This window comes from Citrus clementina, unplaced genomic scaffold, assembly GCF_000493195.1.
Source record: "Citrus clementina cultivar Clemenules unplaced genomic scaffold, Citrus_clementina_v1.0 scaffold_2, whole genome shotgun sequence".
NCBI classification, from domain to species: Eukaryota; Viridiplantae; Streptophyta; class Magnoliopsida; order Sapindales; family Rutaceae; genus Citrus; species Citrus x clementina.
Genome location: NW_006262688.1, coordinates 17,921,685 through 17,931,542, shown reverse-complemented (window position 1 = coordinate 17,931,542; position 9,858 = coordinate 17,921,685). Strand labels below are relative to the sequence as shown.

Below are 9,858 nucleotides of genomic sequence, written 5' to 3'. Positions count from 1 at the left end.
CCAAGGTGGAGGAACCAAGAAAGCTTATTTAGTTTTAATGTTTGAACTTTGAACTTTGTGATTTATGTTTCTAAACAATTTAATTTTGTGACTTTGTGAGTTTGTGTTTCAAACTTTTAAAGACTAATATTTGAAAATTGTGCTTTGGACTTTGTAAGTTTGTATTAATTTTAACTTTTATTAAGTTTGCAACTTTGGATTTTGTTGGTTAAGCAAATAATAGTCCTAATTCTACCCTCCAAGCCAATAGGCAAATAATCCTATTATAGAATTTTAACTTTATTCATTTGATTTAATAACATTTTCTTTTCTTTTTTTCAGTTGAAAATTAGTAAAAATGACTACAATTAAGAAAAATGTCTTAAAACTTTCATAAAAACTACAATAATAGGAAAAAAAAGATCTCAAAATTGCATTAACCGAATTTGACCCGAATTGACCCGATTTCAACCGACCCGAACTGACCCGATTTGACCCGAACTGACCCGATTTCACTCGAACTCAATCCTACCCATTTTAAATCCAACCCGATCCAACCCGAACATAACCCGAATTATTGACCCGACCCGAACTTCGGGTTAATAATTCGGGTTGTGTTTAGATTGATTCTTATCTAATCTGAACAACCCGAAACTCGATCGAGTTGACCCAAACTTGGCCCGAACCCGATTTTGCCCACCCCTACAAAGGAGCTAATCAAGCGGTGTAGAGGTATTTGACTAAGTGAAGAGGAAGAAGGAAAAGTAACTTTTAAGAGTATAATGAAAGCAAAAAGGGAGAACATATTAACATGTTGCCTGGCGGGGAAAATTCTTTTCTCGAGAGAAGTCAAGGTGGAAGATTGAGGGCAGCAATGCAGCAAATATGGAGAACAGGCTGGGAAGTCAAAATTGAAAGCTTAGGGGACAATGTATTTATGTTCAAGTTTGGGTTAAATGAGGATAAAAGAAGAATTCTAGCAGGTGGCCCATGGCATTTCGATAGAGCGCTTATAGTGCTCACTAAACCTATTAGAATTGGAGATATTAAGAAGCAAAATTTCAGTTATGTATCCTTTTGGGTACAATTACATGATGTTTCCATTATGTGTATGGAAAAAAAGACAACTGCAGAATTGGGATGAGCAATTGGAAGATTTGAAGAAGTTGAAATTGATGCGGCTGCATTTGTAAATTCCTACAGGTGAGGATTTTAGTGGATATTACAGAGCCTTTAAAGAAGATTGTTGTGCTAGAACGGATGGAAAAATAGAGGGAGGAAGACAAAGAAAGCACCAAGAATGAAGACATCCTAATGCTATGAAAGGCTACCTGATTTTTGTTTCTACTGTGGGTGCATTGGTCATCAATACAGGGAGTGTATTCATTACAAGTCTCAGTCGAAAGATGAATTACCATATGGCCCATGGCTTAAAGCAACCACAATAGCTGAACGGTTAAGACAAGGCAGAAGGAAAGATAGGTGGGGGACAAAATCCATACAAACAAATGTTAAAAACCTAGTTGAAGTAAACACTGAATTACCTCAAATCATAGAAAGGGAACGGAAAAATCCAGGTGACGATAGGGTAGAAGAAGGAATAACCCAAACCCAAATAGACTCAAGTTCGGATAATCCTTTACCCAGGAAAGATAAAGGTTGAGGAATTGTTGATGATCATTTAATACAAGTAGCCTCAAATTCTAGAGGGCTAGAGGATAGCTGTCCAAAGCTGAAAAACTGATTGACAATGCCAGAACTCATGGGAAAGAGACAGAATTGGTGGGAAAAAAATCAGAATGAGGGAAAGATGGAGTGACAAAGTGTCAAAAGAAGGAAGCGCAATAAAAAATGAATTTAGTAAATAAAGAAGCAGGGTATGATGAGTAGGAAATAAATGAAAAAATTTGGAAGTCGGAAACCACAGTGCCTCAACAAAAAGTAAATGGGTCTTTCAATCAAATAAAGTCAGAAGTCAAAGATGGAGAAAATGGGCTTAATGGAGACAAATGTAGGCCTAAAAGGAGGAAAATAAAATCTCAAGCCTGAAATCATTAAGGAAAAGGTGGAAACAAAGATGGGCTAACAAAAATGAAAAGGTCAGCCAATTGTCTAAACTGGGAAAGTCCAAACTCAAAGAAACCCAAAGAAAATACCCCACGAAAATTTGTTCTTCACCAACGAGCTCAACCCCACACTACAGTAGGAACAAAGCTAAGGTTGGAGCATGAAGAATGTGATGAGATGGAAGAACTACCATATGGAGTTAATGAATTATCGGTGATGCCTAAAATTCAGCCCCGTCGACACTTATGAGGATATTAAGTTGGAACGTTTAGGGATTGGGGAAGGACTGAATGTTCCAAGGAGCTCAAGAAGTCCTCCGTGAGCACAAACCTCAAATTTTATTCTTCTGTGAGACAAAGATGACGAGGAAGCAAATGATCAAGAAGAGCAATGAGTTGAGTTTTCCAAATTATTTTACAATAAATAGAAAAAGAATGGGAGGTGGACTGGCAATGCTCTGGAGCTATGAATTTATAGTAGAGATAAAATCCTACAGCTGCCACCATGTTCATGTTGTGGTCCACAATGAAAAGAGGAGTTATTGGATATGCACTGGTATCTATGGCCATCCAGAATTAGCTCAAAAACAACATATGTGGAACTTACTGAAAAGGTTAGCAACATTATCTTCTCTACCATGGCTCTATTTTGGGGTTTCTAATGAAATTTTAAACTTAAATGAAAAGATATGGGGTAATGAGAGACAAGTAAGCATGATTACAGAGTTTAGGGAAGCTCTTAAGGAGTGCGATTAGTTGGATTTTGGATTTGCTCGGTATCCAATCACCTGGTTGAACAAAAGATTTGGAGTTGACTTAATAGATGAAAGATTAGATAGATTCTTGTGTAATAGGAGTTGGGGCAACTACTTTCAGGAGAAAGTAGCTGTGAATTTAGTCGCTTGCAGCTCTGATCACAATCCTTTACTGATGGAGGTGCTGGAGAAAGGAAGTGGATTGAGATATATAAGGAGAGCATTTAATAGAGCCCATTATGAAGACATGTGGAGTCCATATGAGCAGTGTAGTGGTAGTGTCGTTAGGGTGCACAAAATTTAAAAGCTTAGTATTAATATAAATAACTAGTACAGAGCGAGTAAAGATCGATTTCACGAAAACTATGCTAGTTGTATTTATTAGCAACTCTAAGTCAGGATTTAAAATAATAGTAGTAATAATAATATAAATTAATCTAACAAAAGAAAATGTCAATTATAAATAAAAAATGGGGTTTATGAATTTTTAAATAAATAATAAGAAATAAAAAAAATTAAAACTAACAACAATAATTTAATAAAAACTCGAATTAAAGGAGAAAGAAATAATAATGATAAAAACTTTGGTTAAAAGATCATTCGCCACCACCAAACATGCACATAATATATCAATTCTATCATCAATATATATTGAAACTATCAATCGTAGACAACAATAAGTTCTGTTAGTCTCAATCTTTTCTTAGTGTGTCATTAGGCAAAACAAGCTTTTCACCTACTCTCTAAACATTAAATAATTTAAAACAACCTCTTTAAATTTAAGATAATGGAAGCATTAACTAGAGAAAAATGTTAGGTTGATTTAGGCAATAAACACACAAGTTCAAATTATTTAATCTAGGTTATGTTCTCCAATTAAAATCACTGATTCCAACCTGCTACTAATGATTAAATTATCAAGACAATTGCGGATCAAGAATTTTAATCTAGCAGTAGAATTTATTAAAGTCCTATCTAATTGGCCACTCAAATAAAACAAGAATAAAATCATAAACATTAATTATAGAAGAACACAAACAATCTCAATTAAATAAATTGAATGATAAAAATTGAACATTAATCATATGACATGTTTGGGGTTTTGAATTCACCCTGAACCAAATAAAAAAATCTAGCCTAACATAATTGAATTGGGAATAAAAGATTTGATGAAACCAATCATGGAGATTAATTCAATTGACTGCCTTTTCTTCAATTCATTTTGGCTTCTTCTTTGTTTTTTCCTTCTTGAGGTTGCTAGTTGTTGAGTATGTGTGGCTGCCCATTTTTTTTTAATCCCTCTTGGCTACTAATTCTGCCTTTTCTTTTGTCAAAAGCCAAAGGTTTGGCTTTTATAACGCTTAAGCTAGCGACCCTTTTCTTTGGCAATTCACGTGCATGGCCATTTCCTTTTTCTTTTTTTTTTTCACTTTGCTTTCCATAATTCAATGCCTTGCACGTGAATTTTAACTTTGGCAAGACATACATGCAATCTTTTTAAATTGGTCAAGTGAATCTTGCATGCACTTATAAAACCATGTACATTAAACAAGTTTCCATTTTATGCATGCTTGTTCCCAAAGTCTATTAATCTCCAAAAAATTCCATATGCTTCCGAATGTGCATTAATTAATTAATTGGCTTCCAAAAATCTTCAATTATTTCCTTTTCTAATTCCTTCAAGTAGATTTCTTCTTAAATGCTCCGATTTAATTTCACTTTAATCCCAGAATATACCTAAAATAACAAAATAAAAAAAACTTAGATAAAAATTAACACAATAAAATATAATTTACTAAATTAAAAATTAACTAAAATAACTAGAATATTTACGACCAAAACAAGAGATAAAGAAATTAATAGCAACATATATGAAAAATATGCACTTATCATGTAAGGAGATAGTGAAGAGGGAATGGACGGATACGAGCTACTGGAGTAGAGGAAATCCTATTGATCTGTTCAAAAAGAAATCAAAAGAATCTCTAGCTGAGCTCAAATTGTGGAGTAATAAAGAATTTAAGGGCAGAAGAAACAAGCTGGAGAAACTAAATGAGAGATTGAAGACAATCAGATAGGAATAGGACCATTACGACAGTGGGGTTGAAATAAAAAAGATAGAAAGGCAAATTGATAACATTCTACTAGATGGAGAAGTTTATTGGAAGCACTAAGTTTTGGCTGAGAGAAGGGGATAAGAACACTAAGTTTTTCCACGCAAAGGCTTCGACGAGAAAGCGGAAAAACAGAATATCAGGCCTTGAGGATGAATTCAGAATCTGGAAAGAGGTAGTAGAAGATGTGGAAAGAATGTTTTATGAATACTTCACAAATATTTTTACTTCAACCAACCCAATCCCAACCCCAATCCAAATGGAGGTAGCCTTAGCAGACTTGCCAAAACGAGTAACAAATGAGACAAACAGCTTCTTGGATAAGAAATTCACTAATAAAGATGTTTTAGAGGCTCTTGCGCAAATGTGCCCCACCAAAGCACCAGGCTCGGATAGTCTTCTAACAAGTTTTTTTCAGAAGCATTGGAGCTCAGTTAAGGAAAGAGTGACCACTACATGTCTGCACATCCTCAATGAGGGAGGTAGCATTGCACCCCTAAATCATACTTATATTGCCTTGATTCAAAAAATGCATAATCCTAGAAAAGTGACTGATTTTAGACCGATTAGCCTTTGTAATGTCATTTATAGGATTATGGCAAAAATGTTGGCAAATAGACTTAAACAAATCTTGAATGATATTATTTCCCTGACTCAAAGTGTGTTTATCCCAAATAGGCTAATCACTGATAATGTAATTGTAGGATATGAATGCCTCAACAAAATAAGACAAAACATGGGAAAAAGGAATAGGCTGGTAGCACTTGAGCTAGATATTAGCAAGGCTTATGATAAAATAGAGTTGAATTTTTTTTAAAATTGTAATGTAGCAGTTAGGCTTCTCCCCAAATTGGGCAAGTCTGATTATGAACTGTATATCCATAGCAAGATTTTCGGTTCTAATCAATGGGGTGGCTAAAGGCTTAATCTATCCATAAAAAGGTTTAAGATAAGGATGCCCTCTATCACCATATCTCTTTATCATTTGTACAGAGGTTTTTTCAAACCTACTTATGCAGGCAGAAAAGCACAACCTGATTATGGGGTTGAGGTTCGGCAGAACTTTGTTTATCTCTCATCTCCTATTTATAGACGACAATTTGGTTTCCTCGAGAGCCTCTAGTGCAGATTATAAAAACTTAAAGAAGGGTTTTGATGTTTATGCTGCTGCTTCGGGTCAGATCTTCAATTTCGAGAAATCTTCAATGTTCTTTAGCAGTAACACAAACCAGAGTCAGATAGATGAAATAAAGAGCATCTTCAGCTTGAAAGTTGTTTCGAGGCACAAAAAGTATCTTGGATTGCCATCCATCGTGGGAAGAAATAAGATAAACTTTTTTTAGTGACATCAAGTAAAAAGTTTTGAGCAAGTTAAATAGCTGACATAGTTAATTCTTCTCTTACGGGGGAAAGGAAGTACTTATTAAAGTATAGCTCAAGCAATGCCTGCGTATGCAATGAGTGTTTTCAAAATGCCTCAAAACGTGTGTGAAGACATTCAAAAAGCCATCGCGAAATTCTAGTGGGGTTCCTCAAAAGAGCACATGGGTATTCATTAGGCAAGATGAGAGAGACTATGCCATGCTAAAACAAGAAGGGGACTAGGATTTCAAGACTTTTCTAACTTTAATCAGGCCTTAATTGCGAAGCAAGGATGGTGAATCATACAAAAGCCAGAGGCTTTGATATCACGGGTGTTGAAAGCCAGGTACTTTTAGAGCTCTAGCTTTATAGAAGCAAAGTTAGGCTCAAAGCCATATTTTGTTTGGACAAGTATCTTATGGGGTAGACAAATTATTCATAAAGGCTCATGGTGGAGAATTGGCAGTGGAGAGTAGGTGTATATCTATAAAAGTAATTGGATTTCAAGGCCTGATACGTTAAATCCTTTTTCCCTTCAGACATTGCCTCCAAGCTCTGTTGTAGCTTATCTCATTAGCAACCAAAAGTGGAATGAAGATATGATTAATCAACATTTTATGAAAGAAGATGCAGAAAAGATCCTAAGAATTCCACTCATAAGTTCTCCTTAGACAGATCAGTTAATTTGGCACTTTGACACGCATGGTAACTACTCAATTAAGAGTGGGTATCAACTAGCTTTGAAGATGAAGTTTTCAGACATAGCCAATAGCTCAGACAAATAAAAAAACTCGTTGAGAGGCTATTTGGACCAAAGAGATCCTGGAGAAGATTAAAATGTTCATGTGGAGAGCAGCTCAAAACATACTACCTACAACCTACATTCTTTGGAAGAGAAAGGTCATTAAAGAGCCAATTTTTAGCAAACGCAGGAAAGAAAATGAAGACACTTTTTATGCCCTAATGAGATGTAAATGTTGAGTGTTAGAAAATGTATATTTATAAAGGAGAAAATCGTCATTTTACACTTCAAGTTTTACTAACACTCTTACTTTTATGTATTTAACCTTCTTTTGATTTAATTCCGTGTGTTTTATTTTAATTAAGTATTTTATGTATTTTAGGGACATCATAGTCATTTCAAAATAAACGAGAGATCAGACAGTAAAACAGACATCACTTTTGAACTTAGGACGGTCGAAAACCTTAGGAGGAGCATAAAAGGAAAAATGGCACTGTTCACATGTACGGTACTATTAACGTGTACGGTACTGTCGACACTGTTCACATAGACGGATCGATGACGTGGCATTGACCAATGATGTGGCATTGACCGATGATGTGGCATTGACTGATGAGGTGTCACGATTCTGTTGGACTAAAATTCTTATGTACTGTTGATGGTGACGTGGCAGCATATCAGTGAACCAAAAATCTCACGTACGGTACATGCATCACACAGGATTATTTTCAACCAAACCGCGTTACTATTCAATTCGGGTCAAACCGTGTTACTGTTCATCCACATGGTCAAACCGCGTACTATTGACTGATGACGTGGCGCAATCCTGAGCGTCCAAACTGTTTTAATCCGATGACTATGATTTACTCCATGTATCTATAAAAAGGGGGCGTCCGCCCCCTTAATTTGATCTCTCTGAATCCATTTTTAGGATCCATTTTCTGTAATTCCTTCTCCATTTTGTATTTTCTACGTATTTTAATAAATTTTCATTTTGCCCCTAGTTCAATTATGAGTGGCTAATTTTCTTTCAAGCTTGGGTTGAAAGTGAAATCTCAACATGTGTCATGGGCTTTATTTGGTAAATTTACTTTCTCTTCCCCTCTAATTTTTGTGGATGTTTTGACTTCTCGTTGACAAATAATACTAATCTTGTCTAGTACCATCTTGGTTTCACCGGCCCCCTAGTACAAGGTTATTATTATTTGGCACGATAAGCCCTTAACACCATATTGATTAGAGTGTGGTTCGTAAGGTGTGGATTCCCCCCTTATGATTTAATTGGTATTAATAAGGAATATTTAGACCATGGTGCATGTTGATACGAATCCAGATACCCAAGTACGTCATTTCAATAGATTTCTCTTCAATTTATTCTCGCCATTTCAATTCCAATTTTAGAATTTTTTCTCGCCATTTTAATTTAAGTTTTAGCATATTCCAAATCATTTCCACCACAAATCCAATCACCCATTTACAAAATTAATTCTACACAAAATTAAAATCCACCTCCTCGTGGGATCGACACTCGTTACCATTAGTCTATACTACAATAGATTCATGCACTTGCGAGTACATTAAAATTTGCACAATAAGTTTTTGGCGCCGTTGCCGGGAAGGTAAGTAATTTTAATTCGTAAAATTAATTTTTGTGAATAATTTCTTTTAATTGTTTTCTTGTAATATTTTTTTATTAAAAAAAAAGAAAGAAAAAAAAAAGAGTGAATTTACATTTTGAGCTAAGAATTTTATTTATTTATTCTCTCTCTTCTTTAAAATTCTGTAATTTAATTTTCAATTTATTTGTCTTTGTAATTTTTTTTATTAATTTCATTTTTAGTTAATTTCACGAATTTATTTTAATGTGTTTTTATAGAAAGGTTGTAACAGCGTAATAAGGTTAGTATCGTAATTTTTTCTTTTTCTTTATTTTTATTTGTTTTGTTCCCATTTATTTTTGTGTTCCTTGCATGCATGGTCGTAAGTCATTATTTCCTAATTTTGAACCTCTAGACCTTGAATTAGAAAAAACACTTCGCACACACAAACATGTTAAAAATAAAATGGATTTACAATCACCACAGGAGAGGCCATTTAAGGATTATTTCCGTCCTTTAGCAAATTTGAGCACATCATGCATAAGATACCCAAATGTAGCTGCTAGGAGTTTTGAACTAAAACCTAGTGTGCTGAATTGTCTCCCCACATTTTATGGCCTAGAAAATGAGGACCCATATAATCATTTGAATGATTTTCATGCTATGTGTCAAACATTTAAATATGAGAATTTTTCAGATGAGGATGTTAAACTTAGATTATTCCCATTTTCTTTAAAGGATAGAGCTCGTTCATGGCTTAATACATTGCCTGCCAATAGCATTTCATCATAGGAACAAATGGTAACTAAATTTTTGAATAAATATTTCCCAGTGCATAAAACCAATGCTAATCGCAGGGAAATCTCAGAGTTTACCCAGAGAGAGGACGAGCAATTTTTCGAAACATGGGAGCGATTCAATGGGCTACTCTTGAAGTGTCCACATCATGGGTATGAGAAATTGCATCAATGCCAATACTTTTTGGAGGGATTATTGCCGAATGTGCAAGAATGGCTAATGGCAACAAATGGAGGAGAGCTAATGTCAAAAAGTGCATCAGAGATTTGGGAATTCTTCCAGCGACAAGCGGATAATTCCCAACAACGAAGTCGATCACTCCGGAATACTAGAAGAATTAAGGGAGTAAATGAGGTTCACATTGGGGAAGGTTTTGCTCGACAAATAGCATCGTTATCGACTGCTAAATCAACATAACCACATGACTATGACTCATACTCAGAT

The 9,858-nt window shown here is 34.9% G+C and overlaps 1 non-coding gene across 1 annotated transcript; it reads right to left on the bottom strand.

The window, feature by feature from the left end:
• Positions 1–9,465: 9,465 nt before the first annotated feature.
• LOC112101277 lies at positions 9,466–9,569 on the bottom strand. Its single transcript, XR_002907404.1, has one exon. It is a non-coding gene; the product is annotated as a small nucleolar RNA R71 (small nucleolar RNA).
• Positions 9,570–9,858: the final 289 nt, after the last annotated feature.